The following is a 6000-nucleotide window of genomic DNA, read 5'->3' on the forward strand; positions in this document are numbered from 1 at the left end:
ATGAGGGGCGCCTGGGTGGCGCAGTCGGTTAAGCGTCCGACTTCAGCCAGGTCACGATCTCGCGGTCCGTGAGTTCGAGCCCCGCGTCGGGCTCTGGGCTGATGGCTCGGAGCCTGGAGCCTGTTTCCGATTCTGTGTCTCCCTCTCTCTCTGCCCCTCCCCCGTTCATGCTCTGTCTCTCTCTGTCCCAAAAATAAATAAAAAACGTTGAAAAAAAAAAGTTTTAAAAATGCCAGATGATAAGCTCCGCCTTAGACCTACTGACACAGAACCTGTAGTTCAACAAGATCTTCAGATAATTCTTACGCATATTAAAGTTTGAGAAGAACTGCTTTACAAGATGTCTATCAAAATTCTTCCTTAATTCATCAGAGCATTTTATTTCCTTTTTTTTTTTTAACGTTTATTTATTTTTGAGACACAGAGAGACAGAGCATGAACGGGGGAGGGGAAGAGAGAGAGGGAGACACAGAATCCGAAACAGGCTCCAGGCTCTGAGCTGTCAGCACAGAGCCCGACGCGGGGCTCGAACTCACGGACCGTGAGATCATGACCTGAGCCGAAGTCGGACGCTCAACCGACTGAGCCACCCAGGTGCCCCGTGAGCATTTGATTTCTTAACTAAGTAGATTAATTACCCCAATCATACTCTATAGGGCCTAAAGGAAATGCAAACTAGAAAAAGATCATACAAAACTATTAAAAAAACCAACAGATACAAAACATGCAAATTTCTATCTTTGGGGCTACTCTGAAATAAAGTAATTCAGGTAGTTACTTAACTTACTGTGCATTAACAGGGATGGTAGAGAGCAGGTAAATGGGTTTGTTAGGTGCCTGCAGCTCCTCTCCAGAAGCAGTAGCAGTGGGCCCTTCACCAGAGCTTTGACTAGCAGTGTTCTTCCAAGCCTCAGCTTTTTTAGCACAGAAAAGAAACGTCCCTTCGAGGGGCAAGGTAAACAAAGGGCAGGATTCCCTTTACTTTGTAATCACAAGTGTTGTGTCCGAAAATGGCTTCCCTCATCCACTAACCCAGCCAATCTCATCAGATAGATTCTACCAGACAGATTTACTCTTGCAGGTACAAAAGATTTTTTTAGGGTCTTCCTAAAATAGGAAGGCTTATGTGGTTATCAATGGCAACTTTATCAGTTAAATCTGAACAGGAAGCAGCAGGTAGGTAGCCAGGTGTGAGCTAGAGAAAGGGAAGGACCCTGGGGAAATCAGAGCCCTGGAAAGAGGTTGACCTCTCCCCATTGTACTCTACTAATATCCCAATGGCCTGGTGGTAAGGGTGCAAGCTATAGAGACAACCCCCTCAGATTCAAATCCAAGCTCTCCCACTTACTACCTCGGGCATCTTGAACGAATTGCTCAATCCCTCTGAGCCTCAATTTCCTCATCTATAAAGTAAAGCTAATTATGTCTACCTCAGATGCCATTATGAAGGCTAAATGAGATCTTGGTGGTCAACTTCCAACACAAATGTTTCATAAATGTTAATTCCCTATTACTAACTCCCCCAAAGAAGCAGTAAAATATTTTCATCTGCTAAATTTGGAAGGAAAGTGTTTTACCTCACAGTCACAAATTAAAGGAACAGGAAGTGCTTTAATCAGAAACCACATATGCTAGCTTTAATGAGTGGCTTCACCAAAACCATAGGAGGCATAATGCTCTCTGAGCCTGTTAAAGATTACATAACTCCGAAACTGCCAGTCAGCAGAGAGCTGAATTCCCCTATTAGACGTATGCGTCGTGTCCTCCTCTCATAGAAAATAGTGGAAATTCAAATAGGTGAAAAGCGTACTAAACCACCAAAAAGCCTTAGTTCACAAGAAATCACAGTAAAATGCCTATAAGTAAAATTCGCAGTAACTTTGAGGCAAATTCAAAAAATGACTGATTTAAGATATCTAAGAATCTTATAAATTTTAGAAAACGTCCCACTGCCCTTTTCAACTACATCAGCCAAGGCCAAGGTAACATCTACACCCCACTAGTTTAGGAATATCTGCCTTTCTCACCCTCAGGCGTTCATCATCAGGCCAAGAAAGCCAAAAGGTCAAAGTTCAGCCTCCTGATCTTCCTGTTAACCTGTGGGGGAGAAATCAAGAGGCCATCAGATCAGTCAGCTATAAGACAAAGGGAATGGTTTTCTCAGGAACAATTCATTGTGGGTCTCAGAATAATAGAAAATCTTCCCCCTCAGTAGTGCTCTCCATTGGCTCTTTAACTTCTGAGAGGGTTTCTTTTGCTTTCTGAGAGCAGGATTTCTTTCAGGCCAAAACAGAATAAGAAAAGTTTGCCTCCATTTCCTCAGTAAGGAATAGTCTGCATCTGAGCAACTAAATTACGCTGACCATGGTCACCATATCCGTGCTAGATAGTATGCTGTGAAACATTCGACATTGTACGTGCCATGCATTGATTTCTTGTGCGACTCACCCCAGACTGACTCTTCTGTGGTCCCAAGGTTCTTCCCCCGCACCCTGCCCAACTGTGACTAAGCAAAATGGAGAGTGGATGGTGGATCATACATTGTATCCTGAAGCCAAATAAAGATTCAGGATTATCTGCATATTTAGATGATCTGTGAGCTCCATCCGCTCCTCTGTCAGAGATTGCTGAGGGTAGTTAATAAGCCTTGCAAATGTTTCTCTCCTTTTATTGTCTAAACAACCTACTATGTGAGACAGGCAAAATATATTTCACCTGCCCAGATAATGTATTTCTTTCGAAGGCAGATTTAAAGTAGGGGAATATATATTATCAAGTGCTTAAATGTACATAATAAATGTCATGCACTTTGGGACACACCTACCTGATGGCCAGTTTACTAATCCACTAATCCCGGTGGAGAGAATCTCTAATCCACCCAACCTAGAAATGTGTTTTATTCACACAAAATTCCTTCAAATTCTTTATACAGATTGTTATAAATCTGGGGGTCCAGCCAGGTCAACAAAGTTCAGGCTTTCCTTCATTCATAAAATGGTCTTGTAATACTTTAATTTTACAGGGTTAACATAAGAGTTCATGAGGGCATTAAATGAGAAAACACACTTCTAAATCCACACTCAAACCTCCTGGGAGATTTCTGCCTTGGGGTATCATAGTCCAACATCACAGACTAAAGATAAATTGTTACATCAGATTTATGACGCTTCCATCAGGCATCCTATTTATCTCCTCCACCAGCATCTTAGTCCTTCCTGAGCTTTCAAGGCAAACAGATGTGATTCATGGCCATTACCAAGCTATAGAAACATTCTTGATTTCCTTTCCCCCAAAACCTGCCCCCCAATATTTTGCCCCAAAACAAGTATGATCACCCAAGTATCAGAGACTGATTTCAAAGGAAGGAATCTGAATATGGGAAAAGAAAAGTAAAAGCTTAGCATTTAAGATAGTTTTTCATACCAAATATCAAATAATAAAAATATACCTTTGTGTTTGAAGAGCCAAGTCATAGAAATACGTAAAGGCAAATCAATTGTTTCCAGCTGTAATCAGCGATAATAACCCAAGTACGTGAGAGCATGAGAAAGATGATCAGTTTCCTTTTGAGGTTACATGATAAGCAGCAGCAGTTAAGCAGCCTTTTTCTCTAAAACTCAGCGTCTGACCTCATGGCAAGAAGAGGCCAGCCCCTCTCCCTGTCCCCCTTTATAGCGTCCGCTTTCTGTTCATCACTCTAAATGGGGGCGGGGGAAGCTAAGGACCTATTTTCTAAAATACAGAATACAGACTGTCGTTCGAAAGGTTGCGTGGGCACAGAGGAGGGGCTGAGGAGGCGGGGAGGGGGCAACGAGGACTAGGTTTGTGGATTTTTTTCTGCATACTGGAAATTCCCAAGCCAAAAAGGTACCGACCCGAGTCCCGGACATTCCCCGAGAGGGCCGGCTCCAAGAGCTGGACTGGAATACCGCGGAGGAATCAGAAGCAAATCTAAAAACAAAACATTTTTCTTAGGGATACCTTTTTAAATTCTCAATGAATCCACACCGGGCATTAGCGTTGCCCCCCTCATTTGATTCACCTCTTCTTATTTAGCTTTCTCTTTGTGGCTTCAAGATGCGGGGGAGAGGTTGGGAGCAGGTAGATACTTTCTACGACACAGCTTTTCAAAATATGGCAATCAAAAAGTAGTAGAGCGATCGCGTGCCTTCAAAGACAAAGGACAACCTGGGACAATGTGAGACATCTATAAAGCAGTGGGTCTGTTAACTAGAAGATCGCGTTAGTTTCACCGGCGCAGGGCAGGGGGGTTAGAGTGGGTTGAAGAGAGAATGAACTATTGCACAACACTTAAAGGATTTTGCCTATGACATTTGGTTTCACTGTGACTCCTTTTCCTTCTGGGACACTTAACAACTACTCCCTGCACTGCTTCCCGCCCCTTCCCCCCAGCCGTGTTACAGTTCCAATCCAGCTTTATAATTAGACAGAAAATGTCTGATTCTCCGATAGGAATTGGTATCTGGAGCTGAACACCAGAAGGTCCTTAAAACTTTAACAGAAGGCCCTTCTTCAAAGAAGTCTGACTTCTTCTCATTTGATGGAGAATATTATAAAGGAAAATATTATACTTAAATTCACACTTTTTAAAACAGTTAAAATGTAATTGCATTTTCAAGACACAGATTAGAAAGTTCACTTTCTGCCCTTCTACCTTTTGTATCCCATAAACTTCCGCCTGCAGCAACTCTTTTATCTTCCACCGCCACCACCACCCCAGCTTCCCACAATTCCTAGGTGCTCCTCGTACTCAGGGACTGTGGTCTCACTTTCAAAGAGAAAAAGAACACCTTCAAAATCGTGTTTAGTGTACATTGAACAGTCAGGCATTCTAAGGGCACTGAGAACTGCACTCTAGACCTAAACTGAAGAGAATAATGTTTAACACAAGGGAATGAATACATTTAAAGTGGAATTTCTAGTTGGAGGCCAGTGTGAGGCTCTCTGCGGACAGCTCAGAGCCTGGAGCCTGCTTCTGATTCTGTGTCTCCCTCTCTGTCTCTGCTCATCCCCTGCTTGCACTGTCTCTCTCTCAAAAATAAATAAAAACATTAAAAAAATTTTTTTTAAAAAGTGGAATTTCTAGCATGAGCAACTAGCTACTGTTAAACTGAATTAACCCAAAGGAAATGCTGAGCACTCTTTTTGGGGGCTGGGGTGTTAATTTCCCTGTGCCTCTCTCAGTAATAACTTTTTCCTTTAACAGGGCCCAGAAACAGACTCACCTCTGGCATGTAACATGGATATGTCAAGGTTTACCATATATTCTTAAGCACCCCAATGTATCAATCTGAAACTTAATACCTGAAACCCCGAAGTGTTAGTCAACTGGTATTTAATAAAATAGTGATTGCTCAGAATGGTAAAATTGATCATACCAGAACACCAAAGATCTGTTTTGTATTGCTAATGAAAGGTCACCCTTAATAAGGTAACTTCTAAAAAATATAATTTGCATAGAAGGGCCTTATTATGGATTCTTCCTTTCACAAATAGCATCAAATCAATCGAGTTCTAGAAAATGAGGAGATCCACTAAGAGAAATTAATGCTGTCATTCCAAAATAAAAATCCATATGAATTTTAACCTATATGACATTTAATCCAAAGAAATTACATATAAACCCATTTTAATATTTTATTTAAAAAAAATTTTTAATGTTTATTTTTGAGAGAGAGAGAGACAGAGACAGAGTGTGAGCGGAGTAAGGGCAAAGAGAGAGGGAGACACAGAATCCAAAGAAGGCTCCAGGCTCTGAGCTGTCAGCACAGAGCCCGACACAGGGCTCAAACCCACAAACCATGAAATCATGACCTGAGCCAAAGTCCGATGCTCAACCGACTGAGCCACCCAGGCAACCCTTAATATTTTATTTTAAACCTAAATGCCCAACCATAATGGCCGACTTATGTAAATAATGATATTAGCTAAACTGTTGGGCAGACTTTTATAATTCAGTTATGAAGACTATTTAACACA

At 41.8% G+C, this 6000-nt stretch overlaps 1 protein-coding gene across 2 annotated transcripts in view; it reads right to left on the reverse strand.

The window, feature by feature from the left end:
- Positions 1–5597, reverse strand: part of NFKBIZ (NFKB inhibitor zeta) — a 30692-nt gene extending 25095 nt beyond the window's left edge. Inside the window, exons 1-3 of one of the 2 annotated variants that reach the window (XM_058731533.1) lie at positions 4043–5597; positions 3876–3951; positions 2028–2097 (exon numbers count right to left, since the gene is read on the reverse strand). The gene's annotated coding sequence lies outside the window, so the exon portion shown is untranslated. Of the gene's footprint in view, positions 1–2027; positions 2098–3448 lie in introns of both variants that reach the window. The other variant, XM_058731532.1, reaches the window with a different exon arrangement.
- Between the last annotated feature and the right edge of the window lie 403 nt (positions 5598–6000).

Source organism: Neofelis nebulosa, chromosome 5 (assembly GCF_028018385.1).
Source record: "Neofelis nebulosa isolate mNeoNeb1 chromosome 5, mNeoNeb1.pri, whole genome shotgun sequence".
Taxonomy (NCBI): Eukaryota; Metazoa; Chordata; class Mammalia; order Carnivora; family Felidae; genus Neofelis; species Neofelis nebulosa.